This window comes from Seriola aureovittata, chromosome 5, assembly GCF_021018895.1.
Source record: "Seriola aureovittata isolate HTS-2021-v1 ecotype China chromosome 5, ASM2101889v1, whole genome shotgun sequence".
NCBI lineage: Eukaryota > Metazoa > Chordata > Actinopteri > Carangiformes > Carangidae > Seriola > Seriola aureovittata.
In genome coordinates this window covers 46-21646 of record NC_079368.1, presented here as the reverse complement: position 1 = coordinate 21646, position 21601 = coordinate 46, and the positions used below count along the sequence as shown (strand labels likewise).

Here is a 21601-nt window from a genome sequence, read left to right as displayed (position 1 = left end):
AAATCCCACTAAATGTGAATGCTGAGATTTTGGAGACACACAGACAGCTTTAACGAGGAAAAGAGCCGATCAGTCGCTGGAAACGTGAAAACAGCGCTATTGAACAGTATTGCATTCTCAGGTGTAACTGATATCTTTATGACATGTAAACATGAAATCCATCATATTCTTCATGAATGCTACTCAAATAGAAAGGAAAACCTATCCTGAAGTGTTCTGTGTAGAAATCCCACTAAATGTGAATACTGAGATTTTGGAGACACACAGACAGCTTTAACGAGGAAAAGAGCCGATTTAGGCGCTGGAAACGTGAAAACAGCGCTTTCTAAGAGTATTGCATTCTCAGGTGTAACTGATAACTTTATGACATGTAAACATGAAATCCATCATATTCTTCATGAATGCTACTCAAATAGACAGGAAAACCTATCCTGAAGTGTTCTGTACAGACAGGACAACAGTTAGAAAAACTCAGTTCTCAGACACAGAGAAAGCTTCTAACGAGGAATTAGAGCCGATCCTGACGCTTGACAGCGCTATTGAACAGGATTGCATTCCCAGGTGTAACTGATAACTTTATGACATGTAAACATGAAATCCATCATATTCTTCATGAATGCTACTCAAATAGACAGGAAAACTTATCCTGAAGTGTTCTGTGTAGAAATCCCACTAAATGTGAATACTGAGATTTTGGAGACAACACAGACAGCTTTAACGAGGAAAAGAGCCGATCAGTCGCTGGAAACGTGAAAACAGCGCTATTGAACAGGATTGCATTCTCAGGTGTAACTGATAACTTTATGACATGTAAACATGAAATCCATCATATTCTTTGTGAATGCTACTCAAATAGACAGGAAAACCTATCCTGAAGTGTTCTGTGTAGAAATCCCACTAAATGTGAATGCTCAGATTTTGGATACACACAGACAGCTTTTAGGAGGGAAAGAGCCGATTTAGACGCTGGAAACGTGGAAACAGCGCTTTTCAACAGTATCGCATTCTAAGGTGTAGCTGATAACTTGAAACATGAAATCCATCATATTCTTCATGAATGCTACTCAAATAGACAGGAAAACTTATCCTGAAGTGTTCTGTGTAGAGATCCCACTAAATGTGAATGCTCAGATTTTGGATACACACAGACAGCTTTTAGGAGGGAAAGAGCCGATTTAGACGCTGGAAACGTGGAAACAGCGCTTTTCAACAGTATCGCATTCTAAGGTGTAGCTGATAACTTGAAACATGAAATCCATTATATTCTTCATGAATGCTACTCAAATAGACAGGAAAACTTATCCTGAAGTGTTCTGTGTAGAAATCCCACTAAATGTGAATGCTCAGATTTTGGATACACACAGACAGCTTTAAGGAGGGAAAGAGCCGATTCAGACGCTGGAAACGTGGAAACAGCGCTTTACAACAGTATCGCATTCTCAGGTGTAGCTGATAACTTTATGACATGTAAACATGAAATCCATCATATTCTTCATGAATGCTACTCAAATAGACAGGAAAACCTATCCTGAAGTGTTCTGTGTAGAAATCCCACTAAATGTGAATGCTCAGATTTTGGATACACACAGACAGCTTTAAGGAGGGAAAGAGCCGATTCAGACGCTGGAAACGTGGAAACAGCGCTTTACAACAGTATCGCATTCTCAGGTGTAGCTGATAACTTTATGACATGTAAACATGAAATCCATCATATTCTTCATGAATGCTACTCAAATAGACAGGAAAACCTATCCTGAAGTGTTCTGTATAGACAGGACAATGAGTGACAAAAACTCAGTTCTCAGACACAGAGAACGCTTCTGACGAGGACTTAGAGCAGATCCTGACGCTTAACAGAGCTTTTCAACAGTATCGCATTCTAAGGTGTAGCTGATAACTTGAAACATGAAATCCATCATATTCTTCATGAATGCTACTCAAATAGACAGGAAAACTTATCCTGAAGTGTTCTGTGTAGAAATCCCACTAAATGTGAATGCTCAGATTTTGGATACACACAGACAGCTTTAAGGAGGGAAAGAGCCGATTCAGACGCTGGAAACGTGGAAACAGCGCTTTACAACAGTATCGCATTCTCAGGTGTAGCTGATAACTTGAAACATGAAATCCATCATATTCTTCATGAATGCTACTCAAATAGACAGGAAAACTTATCCTGAAGTGTTCTGTATAGACAGGACAATGAGTGACAAAAACTCAGTTCTCAGACACAGAGAACGCTTCTGACGAGGACTTAGAGCAGATCCTGATGCTTAACAGCGCTTTTCAACAGTATTGCATTCTCAGGTGTAGCTGACAACTTGAAACATGAAATCCATCATATTCTTCATGAATGCTACACAAATAGACAGGAAAACTTATCCTGAAGTGTTCTGTGTAGATATCCCACTTAATGTGAACGCTCAGATTTTTGATACACTCAGACAGCTTTAACGAGGACTTAGAGCAGATCCTGACGCTTAACAGAGCGTTACAACAGTATCGCATTCTCAGGTGCAGCTGATAACTTTATTACATGTAAACATGAAATCCATCATATTCTTCATGAATGCTACTCAAATAGACAGGAAAACTTATCCTGAAGTGTTCTGTGTAGAGATCCCACTTAATGTGAACGCTCAGATTTTTGATACACTCAGACAGCTTTAACGAGGAATTAGAGCCGATCCTGACGCTTGACAGCGCTATTGAACAGGATTGCATTCTCAGGTGCAGCTGATAACTTTATTACATGTAAACATGAAATCCATCATATTCTTCATGAATGCTACTCAAATAGACAGGAAAACTTATCCTGAAGTGTTCTGTGTAGAGATCCCACTTAATGTGAACGCTCAGATTTTTGATACACTCAGACAGCTTTAACGAGGACTTAGAGCAGATCCTGACGCTTAACAGAGCGTTACAACAGTATCGCATTCTCAGGTGCAGCTGATAACTTTATTACATGTAAACATGAAATCCATCATATTCTTCATGAATGCTACTCAAATAGACAGGAAAACCTATCCTGAAGTGTTCTGTGTAGAAATCCCACTAAATGTGAATGCTGAGATTTTGGATACACACAGACAGCTTTAACGAGGAATAGAGCCGATCCTGACGCTTGACAGCGCTATTGAACAGGATTGCATTCTCAGGTGTAACTGATAACTTTATGACATGTAAACATGAAATCCATCATATTCTTCATGAATGCTACTCAAATAGACAGGAAAACTTATCCTGAAGTGTTCTGTGTAGAGATCCCACTTAATGTGAACGCTCAGATTTTTGATACACTCAGACAGCTTTAACGAGGGAAAGAGCCGCTTTAGACGCTGGAAACGTGGAAACAGCGCTTCTGACGAGGACTTAGAGCAGATCCTCAGGTGTATCTGATAACTTTATTACATGTAAACATGAAATCCATCATATTCTTCATGAATGCTACTCAAATAGACAGGAAAACTTATCCTGAAGTGTTCTGTGAAGAAATCCCACTAAATGTGAATGCTGAGATTTTGGAGACACACAGACAGCTTTAACGAGGAAAAGAGCCGATCCTGACGCTTAAAAGCGCTTTTGAACAGGATTGCATTCTCAGGTGTAACTGATATCTTTATGACATGTAAACATGAAATCCATCATATTCTTCATGAATGCTACTCAAATAGACAGGAAAACCTATCCTGAAGTGTTCTGTATAGACAGGACAACAGTTAGAAAAACTCAGTTCTCAGACACAGAGAAAGCTTCTAACGAGGAATTAGAGCCGATCCTGAAGCTTAAAAGCGCTTTTGAACAGGATTGCATTCTCACGTGTAGCTGATAACTTGAAACATGAAATCCATCATATTTTTCATGAATGCTACTCAAATAGACAGGAAAACTTATCCTGAAGTGTTCTGTATAGACAGGACAATGAGTGACAAAAACTCAGTTCTCAGACACAGAGAAAGCTTCTAACGAGGAATTAGAGCCGATCCTGACGCTTAACAGCGCTATTGAACAGGATTGCATTCTCAGGTGTAACTGATAACTTTATGACATGTAAACATGAAATCCATCATATTCTTCATGAATGCTACTCAAATAGACAGGAAAACTTATCCTGAAGTGTTCTGTGTAGAAATCCCACTAAATGTGAATCCTGAGATTTTGGAGACACACAGACAGCTTTAACGAGGAAAAGAGCCGATTTAGGCGCTGGAAACGTGAAAACAGCGCTATTGAACAGGATTGCATTCTCAGGTGTAACTGATATCTTTATGACATGTAAACATGAAATCCATCATATTCTTCATGAATGCTACTCAAATAGACAGGAAAACCTATCCTGAAGTGTTCTGTACAGACAGGACAACAGTTAGAAAAACTCAGTTCTCAGACACAGAGAAAGCTTCTAACGAGGAATTAGAGCCGATCCTGACGCTTAACAGCGCTTTTCAACAGTATCGCATTCTCAGGTGTAACTGATAACTTTATGACATGTAAACATGAAATCCATCATATTCTTCATGAATGCTACTCAAATAGACAGGAAAACTTATCCTGAAGTGTTCTGTGTAGAAATCCCACTAAATGTGAATGCTGAGATTTTGGAGACACACAGACAGCTTTAACGAGGAAAAGAGCCGATCAGTCGCTGGAAACGTGAAAACAGCGCTATTGAACAGTATTGCATTCTCAGGTGTAACTGATATCTTTATGACATGTAAACATGAAATCCATCATATTCTTCATGAATGCTACTCAAATAGACAGGAAAACCTATCCTGAAGTGTTCTGTGTAGAAATCCCACTAAATGTGAATACTGAGATTTTGGAGACACACAGACAGCTTTAACGAGGAAAAGAGCCGATTTAGGCGCTGGAAACGTTAAAACAGCACTTTCTAAGAGTATTGCATTCTCAGGTGTAACTGATAACTTTATGACATGTAAACATGAAATCCATCATATTTTTCATGAATGCTACACAAATAGACAGGAAAACCTATCCTGAAGTGTTCTGTACAGACAGGACAACAGTTAGAAAAACTCAGTTCTCAGACACAGAGAAAGCTTCTAACGAGGAATTAGAGCCGATCCTGATGCTTGACAGCGCTATTGAACAGGATTGCATTCTCAGGTGTAACTGATAACTTTATGACATGTAAACATGAAATCCATCATATTCTTCATGAATGCTACTCAAATAGACAGAAAAACTTATCCTGAAGTGTTCTGTATAGACAGGACAATGAGTGACAAAAACTCAGTTCTCAGACACAGAGAAAGCTCCTGAGGAGGACTTAGAGCAGATCCTGACGCTTAAAAGCGCTTTTCAACAGTATCGCATTCTAAGTTGTAGCTGATAACTTTATGACATGTAAACATGAAATCCATCATATTCTTCATGAATGCTAGTCAAATAGACAGGAAAATTTATCCTGAAGTGTTCTGTGTAGAAATCCCACTAAATGTGAATCCTGAGATCTTGGAGACAAACAGACAGCTTTAACTAGGAAAAGAGACGATTTAGGCGCTGGAAACGTTAAAACAGCGCTTTCTAAGAGTATTGCATTCTCAGGTGTAACTGATAACTTTATGACATGTAAACATGAAATCCATCATATTCTTCATGAATGCTACTCAAATAGACAGGAAAATTTATCCTGAAGTGTTCTGTGTAGAAATCCCACTAAATGTGAATGCTGAGATTTTGGAGACACACAGACAGCTTTAACGAGGAAAAGAGCCGATCAGTCGCTGGAAACGTGAAAACAGCTCTATTGAACAGGATTGCATTCTCAGGTGTAACTGATAACTTTATGACATGTAAACATGAAATCCATCATATTCTTCATGAATGCTACTCAAATAGACAGGAAAACCTATCCTGAAGTGTTCTGTGTAGAAATCCCACTAAATGTGAATGCTGAGATTTTGGAGACACACAGACAGCTTTAACGAGGAAAAGAGACGATTTAGGCGCTGGAAACGTTAAAACAGCGCTATTGAACAGGATTGCATTCTCAGGTGTAACTGATAACTTTATGACATGTAAACATGAAATCCATCATATTTTTCATGAATGCTACACAAATAGACAGGAAAACCTATCCTGAAGTGTTCTGTGTAGAAATACCACTATATGTGAATCCTGAGAGTTTGGAGACACACAGACAGCTTTAACGAGGAAAAGAGACGATTTAGGCGCTGGAAACGTTAAAACAGCGCTATTGAACAGGATTGCATTCTCAGGTGTAACTGATAACTTTATGACATGTAAACATGAAATCCATCATATTCTTCATGAATGCTACTCAAATAGACAGGAAAATTTATCCTGAAGTGTTCTGTGTAGAAATCCCACTAAATGTGAATGCTGAGATTTTGGAGACACACAGACAGCTTTAACGAGGAAAAGAGCCGATCAGTCGCTGGAAACGTGAAAACAGCGCTTTCTAAGAGTATTGCATTCTCAGGTGTAACTGATAACTTTATGACATGTAAACATGAAATCCATCATATTCTTCATGAATGCTACTCAAATAGACAGGAAAACTTATCCTGAAGTGTTCTGTGTAGAAATCCCACTAAATGTGAATCCTGAGATTTTGGAGACACACAGACAGCTTTAACGAGGAAAAGAGACGATTTAGGCGCTGGAAACGTTAAAACAGCGCTTTCTAAGAGTATTGCATTCTCAGGTGTAACTGATAACTTTATGACATGTAAACATGAAATCCATCATATTCTTCATGAATGCTACTCAAATAGACAGGAAAACCTATCCTGAAGTGTTCTGTACAGACAGGACAACAGTTAGAAAAACTCAGTTCTCAGACACAGAGAAAGCTTCTAACGAGGAATTAGAGCCGATCCTGACGCTTAAAAGCGCTTTTGAACAGGATTGCATTCTCTGTGTAGAAATCCCACTAAATGTGAATACTGAGATTTTGGAGACAAACAGACAGCTTTAACGAGGAAAAGAGCCGATCAGTCGCTGGAAACGTGAAAACAGCTCTATTGAACAGGATTGCATTCTCAGGTGTAACTGATAACTTTATGACATGTAAACATGAAATCCATCATATTCTTTGTGAATGCTACTCAAATAGACAGGAAAATTTATCCTGAAGTGTTCTGTGTAGAAATCCCACTAAATGTGAATACTGAGATTTTGGAGACAAACAGACAGCTTTAACGAGGAAAAGAGCCGATTTAGGCGCTGGAAACGTTAATACAGCGCTTTTGAACAGACTTGCATTCTCAGGTGTAACTGATAACTTTATGACATGTAAACATGAAATCCATCATATTCTTCATGAATAATACTCAAATAGACAGAAAAACTTATCCTGAAGTGTTCTGTGTAGAAATCCCACTAAATGTGAATCCTGAGATTTTGGAGACAAACAGACAGCTTTAACTAGGAAAAGAGACGATTTAGGCGCTGGAAACGTTAAAACAGCGCTTTTGAACAGACTTGCATTCTCAGGTGTAACTGATAACTTTATGACATGTAAACATGAAATCCATCATATTCTTCATGAATAATACTCAAATAGACAGAAAAACTTATCCTGAAGTGTTCTGTGTAGAAATCCCACTAAATGTGAATCCTGAGATTTTGGAGACAAACAGACAGCTTTAACGAGGAAAAGAGACGATTTAGGCGCTGGAAACGTTAAAACAGCGCTATTGAACAGGATTGCATACAGGTGTAACTGATAACTTTATGACATGTAAACATGAAATCCATCATATTTTTCATGAATGCTACTCAAATAGACAGGAAAACCTATCCTGAAGTGTTCTGTACAGACAGGACAACAGTTAGAAAAACTCAGTTCTCAGACACAGAGAAAGCTTCTAACGAGGAATTAGAGCCGATCCTGATGCTTGACAGCGCTATTGAACAGTACTGCATTCTCACGTGGAACTGGTATCTTTATGACATGTAAACATGAAATCCATCATATTCTTCATGAATAATACTCAAATAGACAGGAAAACCTATCCTGAAATGTTCTGTATAGACAGGACAATGAGTGACAAAAACTCAGTTCTCAGACACAGAGAAAGCTCCTGAGGAGGACTTAGAGCAGATCCTGACGCTTAAAAGCGCTTTTCAACAGTATCGCATTCTAAGTTGTAGCTGATAACTTTATGACATGTAAACATGAAATCCATCATATTCTTCATGAATGCTAGTCAAATAGACAGGAAAATTTATCCTGAAGTGTTCTGTGTAGAAATCCCACTAAATGTGAATCCTGAGATCTTGGAGACAAACAGACAGCTTTAACTAGGAAAAGAGACGATTTAGGCGCTGGAAACGTTAAAACAGCGCTTTCTAAGAGTATTGCATTCTCAGGTGTAACTGATAACTTTATGACATGTAAACATGAAATCCATCATATTCTTCATGAATGCTACTCAAATAGACAGGAAAATTTATCCTGAAGTGTTCTGTGTAGAAATCCCACTAAATGTGAATGCTGAGATTTTGGAGACACACAGACAGCTTTAACGAGGAAAAGAGCCGATCAGTCGCTGGAAACGTGAAAACAGCTCTATTGAACAGGATTGCATTCTCAGGTGTAACTGATAACTTTATGACATGTAAACATGAAATCCATCATATTCTTCATGAATGCTACTCAAATAGATAGGAAAATTCATCCTGAAGTGTTCTGTGTAGAAATCCCACTAAATGTGAATGCTGAGACTTTGGAGACACACAGACAGCTTTAACGAGGAAAAGAGACGATTTAGGCGCTGGAAACGTTAAAACAGCGCTATTGAACAGGATTGCATTCTCAGGTGTAACTGATAACTTTATGACATGTAAACATGAAATCCATCATATTCTTCATGAATGCTACTCAAATAGACAGGAAAATTTATCCTGAAGTGTTCTGTGTAGAAATCCCACTAAATGTGAATCCTGAGATTTTGGAGACACACAGACAGCTTTAACGAGGAAAAGAGACGATTTAGGCGCTGGAAACGTTAAAACAGCGCTATTGAACAGGATTGCATTCTCAGGTGTAACTGATAACTTTATGACATGTAAACATGAAATCCATCATATTCTTCATGAATGCTAGTCAAATAGACAGGAAAATTTATCCTGAAGTGTTCTGTGTAGAAATCCCACTAAATGTGAATGCTGAGATTTTGGATACACACAGACAGCTTTAACGAGTAAAAGAGACGATTTAGGCCCTGGAAACGTTAAAACAGCGCTTTCTAAGAGTATTGAATTCTCAGGTGTAACTGATAACTTTATGACATGTAAACATGAAATCCATCATATTCTTCATGAATAATACTCAAATAGACAGGAAAACTTATCCTGAAGTGTTCTGTGTAGAAATCCCACTAAATGTGAATCCTGAGATTTTGGAGACAAACAGACAGCTTTAACTAGGAAAAGAGACGATTTAGGCGCTGGAAACGTTAAAACAGCGCTTTCTAAGAGTATTGAATTCTCAGGTGTAACTGATAACTTTATGACATGTAAACATGAAATCCATCATATTCTTCATGAATGCTAGTCAAATAGACAGGAAATCCTATCCTGAAGTGTTCTGCACAGACAGGACAACGAGTGAGAAAAACTCAGTTCTCAGACACAGAAAAGGCTTCTAACGAGGAATTAGAGCCGATCCTGACGCTTAACAGCCCTATTGAAAAGGATTGCATTCTCTGTGTAGAAATCCCACTAAATGTGAATCCTGAGATTTTGGAGACACACAGACAGCTTTAACGAGGAAAAGAGCCGATCAGTCGCTGGAAACGTGAAAACAGCTCCATTGAACAGTATTGCATTCTCAGGTGTAACTGATAACTTTATGACATGTAAACATGAAATCCATCATATTCTTTGTGAATGCTACTCAAATAGACAGGAAAATTTATCCTGAAGTGTTCTGTGTAGAAATCCCACTAAATGTGAATGCTGAGATTTTGGAGACACACAGACAGCTTTAACGAGGAAAAGAGCCGATCAGTCGCTGGAAACGTGAAAACAGCTCTAATGAACAGTATTGCATTCTCAGGTGTAACTGATAACTTTATGACATGTAAACATGAATTCCATCATATTCTTCATGAATGTTACTCAAATAGAAAGGAAAACTTATCCTGAAGTGTAGTCACATATATACAGCAATAGAAAAATGTGGTCAGGGTGGGTTAATAAAGTCAAGACCCTACCGGTCTTCCCATTTATGTTGAGCTTTTCAACTTTTTCCAATCCCGGGTGATTGGCCAAAACAGGTTATTACAAGCAGTTTATGAAGCACCCTAAAGTTGGTACACTCTTGGCACAAATCTCACTAGTCGCGGTTTCCTGTTTCTGACACGAGCGTGACAATGGATGCTTTTTAGCACCTCCGCCTAAGCTCTCCATTGTTCCGCCCTCATTTGTGATGTGGACAGCTTTTTGACTTTTTGTCAGGTTTACACCACCTAAGACATTTAATACTGAAACACAGAAGAGAAAGACAAGGGCGTTATTTCTTACTCGCGAGGAGAACGGACAGAGATTTGCTCAGTTACAATCTCCAAACCCGCTCTGAGCAAACTCCACCGTCTCCTCTCTTTTTATTATCACACAAAGAATTCCAAACACTCCTCCCGCAGCAAGACATTGTTTATCTCAAAGGCCTGAAGGTCAGGCAAAGTATGTCAAAGGTAATACAACGAATAACATAATACAATGAGTGATCATAATCAATGAACATAATGAATTAATATGATGTGTGAATATGATATGGGGGTGATTGTGATACATGGTATAAATGTTTATTTCATGGTATAGAAGTAGAACAGACTGATCCCAGTCTGTTCTGTACAGCGCTCGTGTCCGCTTGTGGTCCTCTCCACCACCTGCATCCTGTAAGACACTTCATTCTGAAAACAACTACATATATGGTTAGGGTAGTAAAACATGTTAAAGACACGTTTACATTACACACATACTAACTTCAATAAATCAGAGCATGTTCATGTTAAGGGCAAGGTACAGACTAACCACATATATGATCTAAACAGCAAGGCAGAAATGTTCAATTATCAAATATGAGATAACTATATATACAATTATTCCAACATTTCCCTCCTGTTTATCACATATTGGCTCAAATTCTCATATCACTTAGACAACCACTTCAAAAGATTTTCGGTTGTAAGATCATTTTTATGAACACAAATATGTTTACACTCAGAGAGTCTCCTGAGAGAATGTTTTACTCACAGTTTCCATGGTCAGGAAAAAAGTCAGGTACTCCATAGCACGTTGTGTCAGCATCGTCATCCTCACTATCGGTATCCTCCTCAGATGGCTTACCTAATAGTGGATACATTTGTGCTATTTGGTTTCCCAGGGGTGAGATGGCTGTGGTAATGAGACGATTTAACAATGAACGTATGCAAGGAATACAACAACATCCACATAAGGTTAAGATTGCAGCAAATACTGCTATTGAGACCAACACAGAGGATACCAGGATTCTGTATTTTCCAAACACATCCATCCAAGAATCCCACATCGTGGTATCTACTCCTGAGTGGTCTTTCATTTTGCCGTTTAGAGTTCGAAGGCCCTCTATAGCCTTGGAGAGGCTGCCATCTGCAGCTGTGTTATTAGGAATGAAAGTGCAGCATCGTTCTCCAAACATTGCACACACTCCTCCTTTCTCAGCCAAGAGCATGTCAACCGCTATCCTGTTCTGAAAAGTCATGAGTGACGTCGCAGCTAGTTGACCATGTACCGCCTCGAACCCGGCCTCTGTCCAATTACCCAATTTCTGAACGTTATAGTGGACATAGTTTATTCGATCTACGTTTTTATTGATTGTACACCACCAACAAATTGATGATTCAAACCCAGCAGCCACCTGATCAACCAATTTGTACTCGTCTGGCACCCCTCTTGGCACCCCAATAGCATCAATGTATGTAGGATCATTGTCTGATTGCCATGCCGCTGCTCTTTTCTTTAGATGCCACTGTTTGCCCTGTAGTTAGACTCGGAGGATGGGAACCCCAAAATCCTTTGAGGTTTTTTATAGGAACGGATATAACAGTGCTATTGTTGGGAGCTACAGTTACACAGACGGCATTTTTTCGTGTCCATTTTGCTATCCAAGGAATGCCATCCCACTCATAATCTGCACTGCGTTTAATCTTTTTGTGTGTTGCATTTTGCTGAGTTAGGCTAAGAGTGTCATTTCTATTTAGTCTTTCCTTCGGTGGTCCGCCTAAATACCACACGAACAGAAATGTTAGAATTAAAAACAGTGTCACTGTCCAACCTAGGATTGCGTTCCTTATCCCATTTGGAGTCATTATGGCTGAAAGTTTCCTCCTCTACTGGGTTCGGTGTCTTAGAAATTCTTCACTGACTTTCAGGTCTATCCAGACTCTACACGTCTGAATCCACCCTATTATCAGTCTTTAGCTCACCTCCCCTATCGGAGTTTTCAACCGAAATGACCTTTCAGTTCAATCCATTTTGAAAACGCATCCACTATGCTCTACAAAAATTTTTTGAATAAGAGTTAAAGCCATAGGTAGTAAAGTATTGATTTATCTGTCCTACCATCCCTCCTGTTGAGACATGTGTTACACCATGGCTCAATATAGCCGCCCACTTGTATAAGTTTTTTGGTAGGATGGGTTTATTTGCAGGTCATACATATGTACCTTTGTTTAGCTTTGCTCCATTTTTTATCCAAGTGTCTTTTTCTGACTGTGGACTTTGTTGTTGCATGTCTACTAGAACCTCAGCATCTAGTTTTTTATCTTCCTCCAAGGATAAAACCTCGAACTTGTCCTTCCGCAGCTGCTTTTGCGCTCTTATCAGCGAAAGCATTCCCCAGGGAAACTTCATCTGTCCCTGATGTGTGTGCTGCACATTTACATACCGCCAATGTTTTGGGAAGCTGAACTGCCTGTAACAGTTCTGTCAACAGGGTGGCGTGTGTGACTGGTTTCCCAGTCGAGGTTACCATGCCCCTGTTCTTCCAATATTGTGCAAAAGTATGTACTGTAGCAAACGCATACTGGCTGTCAGTATAGATTGTAGCATCTTTATCTTTCATTAATTTGCAAGCTTCTGTCAGTGCTATGAGTTCAGCAGCTTGTGCTGAGAGATGTGAAGGCAATTGTTTAGCTTTTAGCACCTTATTTTGAGTCACTACTGCATATCCAGTCAGAGTTTTGCCTAGGTCATTCTTTTTGGATGACCCGTCCACAAATAACACTTCCCCTACCCCTAAAGGTTGATCTTTTAGGTCAGTCCTGCTCTTTGCTGTCTGTTCAGCTAATTCCTGACAATCATGTTTTACTCCTTCTCCTGGGAGTGGTAACAAAGTTGCAGGATTTAGTGTTGTGCATCTTTCAATGGTGAGATGTGGTTGTGACAGCAACGTGGCCATGCAAGACAAATGTCTTGCAGGTGACAGAAATACCATATTTGTCTGTAACAACAAAGCAGAGACCGCATGTGGCACTTTTAGGATTAGAGGGTGAAACAGTACAATTGTGGAACTTATTTCTACAGCCATTGAGGCTGCTATAACAGCTCTTACACAGTGTGGTAAAGCACATGCCACACTGTCTAGTTTAGATGAAAAATATGCTACAGGTTTTACTTTATCTCCATGTTGTTGAACCAACACGGAGGTCATAAAATGTTCTTTGCAGTCTACCATTTGAATGAAAGGTTTATTGTAGTCTGGCAACGCTAAGGCAGTGCTTGAAACCAATACTCTTTTTATGTCACAGAAAGCTTTTTCAGCTTCTTCTGTCCAGTGCAAAGGTGATGTCATTTTTAGATTATCTGCATACATTAGTTTTTGCAAAGGTGCTGTTATTTCTGCATAATTAGGCACCCAGCTCCTACAATAATTTGTTAGGCCCAAAAAGGACATCATTTGCTTTTTTGTTCCTGGTTTAGGTGCTTGGAGAATAGCTGTCTTCCTATCCTCTACAATAGTTCTTCCTCCTGCACTTAGATTGTGACCCAGATATTTTACTGTTTCTTTACATAGCTGAAGTTTGTTTTTGCTTACTTTATGGCCCTCTTCTGAGAGATGTTTTAGAAGTGCAAGAGTATCCCTCTTACATGTCTCCATGTCTGGGGAAGCCAATAGCACGTCATCTACATACACCAAAACCTGGCTGCCCCCTGGAGGTTGAAATCTCGCCATACTAGCGCTCATAACCTGTGAGTAGATAGTAGGGCTTTCACAATATCCTTGGGGCAATCTGGTGTATGTGTAGGGTTGACCTCCAAAAGTAAATGCAAACCAAAACTGACTGTCTTTATCAACTGGGACTGAGAAGAATGCGTTACTGATATCTACTACAGTAAATACAGCTGCATCTGGCCTTAGAGAATTTAGCAGGGTATAAGGATCTGGGACACAAGGTGCCCTTTGAATTACTGCATTATTTACTGCTTGTAGATCTTGTACCATCCGCCAACCCACAGATGGTGCTTGTTTCTTTACTGGGAAAATTGGAGTATTACACGGTGAATCATTACATTTAATTATTACTCCTGCTGTTATTAAGTCTTCTATCACTGGTTTTATACCTTCATATGCATCTGGTTTTAACGGGTACTGTCGTACACAAGGTCTGTATTCTGTTTTTGATCTTATTTGCACAGGAAGGGCTCCTTTTATCAATCCTACGTCAGTAGATCCTTTTGACCACAATTTATCAGGAATCTGAGCTATCCATTGCTCCTCTTCTTCAGTCAGCAATATTTCTCAGTGTTGTGCTGATTGTAAGTGCACACCTCCCTGTACTGTGATTGTCCAGAACAAAGCTTTTCTAGTTAAACCAGTAGACTCACTCCCCCAAATTACAGTTGACGTCTGTATCCAGTCTTTTGCATTCTCTGCCTGTTGCACCATTTTCCCCAAGTCTTTCCAGTCTTGGTCTGTTCTTTTGTACAAAGATATGTGAGGTGGGGTCCACATTTTGAACAAAGTCTTTGTCTCATCAGTCAGTGCTACTGCTGCAACTGAGGTGCTGTCTGTATCTGAGTACATGTAGGTCACAGTGATTTTAGCAGGAGTCATTCTGGTCAGTTTAGCTTCATAGTCTTTGTCTGGTCCAGAGAAACGCCGATAACAAAGCGTCACATGCAGATCATTCTCTGCCATCTGATCTTGTGGTCTTTGTATCGCATTTCTCCCCTCTGCCATCAGTGCAGTCGCGGCCTCATGTGGAGGCCTGTTGGGAATGTCAAGGGAATAGTAGTAGTTCGGCTGACCGGCTGATTTGCAAAGTGGTGACGTTTTTGTTGTGCCGGGGATACCCTGCACAACAAAAACGTCACCACTTTGCAAATCTGCCTTTCTTTTGACTACAATCTGTCCTTGAGGTGTGGGAATCAGAGCTAATCCAAGTAACAACAAGCCGTCACAACCTAGAAGGTTAACTGGACATTCTGGGAACATCAGAATAGATAACTGACAAGATTGTCCAAGTGGGTCCCTCAACCAGACTGGCTCTGATTCTGGTACTTGGGTTAGCTTTCCACTTGCAGAACGCACATTCACACACTGATTGCTTAGTCTGATGTTAGGTAGAAATTCTTTACATGTGGTCCGACACGCCCCAGTGTCACATAGAAATCTGACTGATGCTCCATTTACCATTAATTCTACTTCTGGTCGAACACTATCAAAAGATAGTAAGTCTTGAAAATTAATGAGAACTTCGTCTGCTGTTGTTTCACTTATTTGTACTGGATCAGCTGTCTGGGGCACAGATTCAGTGTTTTCTGGATCTAGTCATGCTGAGAAGGATTTTTTCTCTGGGCAATCTCGAACGAGATGTCCCTCTTTGCCACACCCCCAACAGCCTGACAGACTCCGTCTGTAATCTGCGCGTCCTCCTCCTCCACCTCTCTGTCTTCTACTTCTTCCTCTAAAACCGCGTTTTCCTCTACCACCGTGGTAGAAAACCTTATTCTTTCCCTCTTGATAAAAGGCACCAATGGCCTTCTTTTTCTTTTCTTTTACAATTTTTTCTGCATGGAGGGCATGACTAACATAATCGTCTAAGGTCCCTGTACCGAACGTTATGTAATGTCTCTCAACCCAAACGCGGATAGCATCTTTGGACCCTGCATGGATGGTGTTTTTTAGTTGTTGGCGGAAAACACAATTTTGCTGTCCATCATCCTCCAAACCACTGTGCATTTTGAAGGCTTTTGTCATTCTGACTTTATAGTCTTCAAAAGACCCCTAATCTCTCTGTCTGACTTTCCGTATTTCTGTATAGTTTGCTCTTCGTCTAAACCTGAGAGTGGCTCTGTCCTCTAGTGTTCGTATCCTGTTTAGAAGCTCACCAGAATCGTGAGCTAAGACAGCTTGTGGAACTGCTCCGTCTAACGGACTCCAGTTCCCGCACACGTGGTGCCAGTCAGTACCTAAAGCTGCCATCCACACTTGCTGTACTTCCTGTCCATTAAGATAATATGATCTCCTCACGCTTTCCATTTCCTGGATAAACTGAGTTATATCCTCCCTATGTGAAACGATTTCTTCTACTACTTTTTTAACATCCTCCATGGTCCATGTTTTATACACCAAAATGGTGGGCTCATCCCCCTCATTATTGGGGTTTGCCACTTGGATCATGGGATAAGCTTCAGCACTACTAGTTGACAAGTCAGTGGTTGATGGAGCAGAAGCAACCGGGGAAAGCGCCTTTCCCAGAGTTTTTGACCACTCATACTGGTTACCTCCTGCTCTGGTGCTTATTTTATGTGTTTGTGAGTTATTATGTTGGGGTGTGTTTTCTTGAGGCAGTGTAGGATATATTTTCTGTATTGGTTTTTCTTTTCCTACAGCTACAGCTTCTTCTTCCTCACTTTCTTCCTTATTATCCTTTTTTTGCTTAACTGGCTTAACTGGCCCTGTCTCATCATCTTCCTTCCTCTGATACATGACTTGCTTATCTTCTCCTTTTTTCTCTGCATGTCCCTGCTTTCCTTTTTTCTCTCCCTTTTTCTTGGGATCATTTTTTGTTTTTATGACTATCTCTGGCTGGAGTATGTCTAGTTTTTGGGTGTCTAATTGACCCTCAAATCCATATTTTGTTATCCATTCATCTAGGTGTTTTATTTTACTTGGATCCTGTTTCTCAACATATTTCCAATCCTTACATGATAACTGTTCTTTTGGAGTTAGTTTGCTACCTCCCTTTCCCATTTTACTTCTTATTTAGTTTATTCCTTTTATTTATTTTAGCTTATTTATTTATTTATTTATCAATATATATATTTATTTCTTTATTTCTTTACTTATTATTCTTTTTCCTTTTTACTGTTATACTTCGCTGCTTGGAATCGTTTTATCTATTAATATATTTATTTATTTCTTTCTTTACTTATTATTCTTTTTCCTTTTTACTGTTATACTTCGCTGCTTGGAATCGTTTTATCTATTAATATATTTATTTATTTATTTCTTTACTTATTTTTATCTCCCTAGGTACCTTTAATTTAGTTCAGCTTGATTCTCTAAAATTTTATTTCATTTATTTATTTTTAACCTTATCCTTATCCTTAACTCGAACTTTTAGTTGTTTCTTGCTTCTTTTAAAAATTTGGATCAGTCCTGTCAACACCTAGGGTGTTCTAAGGACCGATTTATTTCTTCGTCAGCAGGACAGCACTTCAAATCCCTGTTGTGGTAATTCTCACTTCAACTCTTTCGAGTGGAGAATTCTTGCCTTTGCATCCACAAGAGGTTTGCTGTTTACTTCCCACTGCTTTATATGATATTAAACACCTAGTGGTATTTCAATCTCCATCCGCTTTGTCATTCATTCACAGTTTGTTTTTTCCACGGATCTTTTACGGGACTTCGCTGTCCATTACTGTTATCACGCACAGAATTTCTGTCTATCCGTCGTCAAATATTATTATCACGGACTTTCTCGGACTCCGTCGCCCTTCTTTTACCTGTCAGAGCCTAGGATTCACAGGGTTTGTTACAACGCGCAATGACCCTCAGTCACTCGCTTGTTTTTAACAAAACTGTACTCACCGCTGTTGTCCTTCCCCTCTCGGAATACCGTCAACCATCAGATCCCAGCTGGTGGGCAAACGTCCAGTCCTGGAAAAGGATCTCAAGAGCTCCCACTATGGAGCTCTGCTGTGGCCACAGTCTTTCCTGGAGCTCACCCTCCCGCTGGGAACCTCAGGTCTATTGGTATCCGGCTCGAAGGACCAAGTTAATGTCAGGTTTACACCACCTAAGACATTTAATACTGAAACACAGAAGAGAAAGACAAGGGCGTTATTTCTTACTCGCGAGGAGAACGGACAGAGATTTGCTCAGTTACAATCTCCAAACACGCTCTGAGCAAACTCCACCGTCTCCTCTCTTTTTATTATCACACAAAGAATTCCAAACACTCCTCCAGCAGCAAGACATTGTTTATCTCAAAGGCCTGAAGGTCATACCAGTGTAACATAAAGTATGTCAAAGGTAATACAACGAATAACATAATACAATGAGTGATCATAATCAATGAACATAATGAATTAATATGATGTGTGAATATGATATGGGGGTGATTGTGATACATGGTATAAATGTTTATTTCATGGTATAGAAGTAGAACAGACTGATCCCAGTCTGTTCTGTACAGCGCTCGTGTCCGCCTGTGGTCCTCTCCACCACCTGCATCCTGTAAGACACTTCATTCTGAAAACAACTACATATATGGTTAGGGTAGTAAAACATGTTAAAGACACATTTACGTTACACACATACTAACTTCAATAAATCAGAGCATGTTCATGTTAAGGGCAAGGTACAGACTAACCACATATATGATCTAAACAGCAAGGCAGAAATGTTCAATTATCAAATATGAGATAACTATATATACAATTATTCCAACACTTTTCACAAACTCAATGGGCTCCGCCGTTAGGCAAAGCCTACCAAAAACAGCTTGAACTAGTTGCTGTTCCTCTCCACGGAAGTCTTTAGTAAAAGGCGAAAGACTTGTGCGTTATGAAGAGAAACCAGAGTCAGTACAGCCCGTCGCTTCAAGGACAGCCCAGGAGTCTATTCGCCACAGTCACCACCATTGCGGTAGGCTTGTCTTTGCTTGCCGCCTGCCAAGTCCCGGGACTCGCCAGTGCCATGTTGTCACAGGCTCTATCCAATGGGGTTGTGGAGGAAAGAGCCTGCGCCTTAAGAGCCAAGTTACCAAAAACTTGAAGTTATCAGGCACCGGTGAGCAGCCACAAAAACACAGAGAAAAAGTGTTTGACGGGATTCGGGCAGCATTTCCTCTGTTTCCGCTTTGTCGGCCAACAGTCAACATTCCAAATCTCACTGCGCTTTTTGGAGTCTTTGTCTAAGCTGCTGATTGTGTGCTGCACTAGCACTGGTCAGGTTGTGTGCTGCACTAGCACTGGTCAGGTTGTGTGCTGCACTAGCACTGGTCAGGTTGTGTGCTGCACAAGCACTGGTCAGGTTGAGTCCATCATTTCAAAGAGTGACCCCACCGTTCTTCCCCCCTTGTATTGACCTTTGTTAATGTTGAAATCCCAGTTACTTCAGGTGAGTAACAAAAACCAGTTAATGCGACCATCTTCTCAAGCAACGTGAGGCCGGCGCCTTCCCGTCTTTGAGAAGGCGTTGTGTTCTTTGGGGGCTTTTCTTTTGCTCGTAGCATGCCCATCGACAACACTGTTTGAATGGGTGCAGGGAGAATTGATGAGTCCACTGAGCATCCTATCAGTAGGGAGAGTCCTATGGTAGACCCCAGAGAAAAAGAAAGCATTATGGATCAGAATGGATGAATTGGTGGACAGTCCACCATCATTTGATTTGCATTCATGGCAAATTGGCGACACAGAGGGGTAAAACGTATGTAACGTGACCTCTGAATAATGAAAACCATCAATCACTTTCAAACGGAATTAACCTGCGCCTGCTCTTCATTGACCATCTATATATACAGGAAAGAGCAGTCCTCCATATTTTAACAACCAACACAGCATTCATTTCCCTTTCCCAAGCCTTCTTCTGACATTTAACACGCACCCAATCAGTAGAAAAGAAGTTGACTCATTTACTGATGAACTCCTTGATCTCCCATGAAAGAGAAATGAATTCCACAAGAGTGAGGCCACTCTACCAAGTGGCCTAAAAATGAGGGATGTTTCCCTTCACAGCCACATAAATGGGAACACCAAAGAGCTAAATATCATGCATCAACTGGAGATTTGTCATCAATACAGAGTTGAAAAGTCCCTTCAGAGACCAACAAAAATTGCCACAGCTGACTATATTTCAAGTCATCCAGGCGGGGTATTGGGTTAAGTTTTCAACTAGCAATAATCACGTCTCAGCAGAACTTCACAGACTATGAAATTGCCCCTGCGAAAAAGTAAAGAGAACAACTACCAGTTTACAAATGGAGCTGGTGCAACACTCACAACACACGTGGTGCACTTCTCATCCCTAGCATTTTTTGTTTACGGCAAACCCCGCCTCTTCCGGGCAACAGCAGTCATGGGCGTATTAGTTCAATGCAGAATACAACTTCCACTTACTTGGGTTTTAAGCGATGACCCAGAGCTGCAATACTTTAGACGCTGCCATGTAACGTTTTGTCTTCTTTTTGTGTGTGTGTGTTATATTGTTTGAACACATTTCCATATCAAATTTTAAGTCAAACCACCAACAATGCTCAAAAATCCAGCTAGACATAGTCACATATATACAGCAATAGAAAAATGTGGTCAGGTTGGGTCCAGATATTTCAAAAAGTGACCCTACCGGTCTTCCCATTTATGTTGACCTTTTCAACTTTTTCCAATCCCGGGTGATTAGCCAAAACAGGTTAATCCAAGCAGAATATGAAGCACCCTACAGTTGGTGTCTTCCGACCTTTCAAGAAGAAGTTATTTTGCCAGTACCATGGCCCATCAACAATGCTGTTACGCATTCGGTCATGTCCGTTGAGTGGGTTTGCACGATCGTAACGGGTTCAAAACTGCAGGGGGAGCCGACTTCCTTTCTTCGAGCCAACGACAAAGTGTCAGGTGAAACTCTGTGTTTGTGTCATTGCTTGGTTTTCCACAAGGCGAAAGAAGGTTGCACCGTACCCGGCGGCACTGCAATGCCGGGACGATGCGTGGAGCGAACGGAGCAAGCCCCTTTTTCAGCTCCCAGCTCTAAAAATCACTTTAATATGTTTGTCCTCGTATAGAGGACATATCAGATATTAAACTGATAAGAACAGATTTTTTTTTTTTTATTAAAGAACAGATTCTCTTTATTATTACATCTTTTCTTCAGTTCTCAACACATATACAAATAAAGGAAGCATCATAGCACTCATCAATTAATACCTTACAATTCATGGCGTAATTTTCCTTTGTTAAAATAAAGTAGTTTATTAAAAGGAAAACACATATTACCACCCTCTGCATGTTATCATACCCAACCGAACCCTCCTTTCCACCTCTCCAAGGCGGCATGTTTGCCCCACTTAACAATGTCTACTTCAATTCTCCCCTTCAGGTCCACTTTCACCCTCCT

The 21601-nt window shown here is 40.2% G+C and overlaps 2 non-coding genes and 1 pseudogene across 2 annotated transcripts; all 3 read right to left on the bottom strand.

Annotated features, from left to right (window-relative positions):
* Positions 1-18965: 18965 nt before the first annotated feature.
* On the bottom strand, positions 18966-19077 carry LOC130170303 (U5 spliceosomal RNA). Its single transcript, XR_008827966.1, has one exon. It is a non-coding gene; the product is annotated as a U5 spliceosomal RNA (small nuclear RNA).
* Positions 19078-20305: 1228 nt separating this feature from the next.
* Positions 20306-20446, bottom strand: LOC130170302 (U4 spliceosomal RNA). Its single transcript, XR_008827965.1, has one exon. It is a non-coding gene; the product is annotated as a U4 spliceosomal RNA (small nuclear RNA).
* Positions 20447-21149: 703 nt separating this feature from the next.
* On the bottom strand, positions 21150-21330 carry LOC130170301 (U2 spliceosomal RNA; annotated as a pseudogene).
* Between the last annotated feature and the right edge of the window lie 271 nt (positions 21331-21601).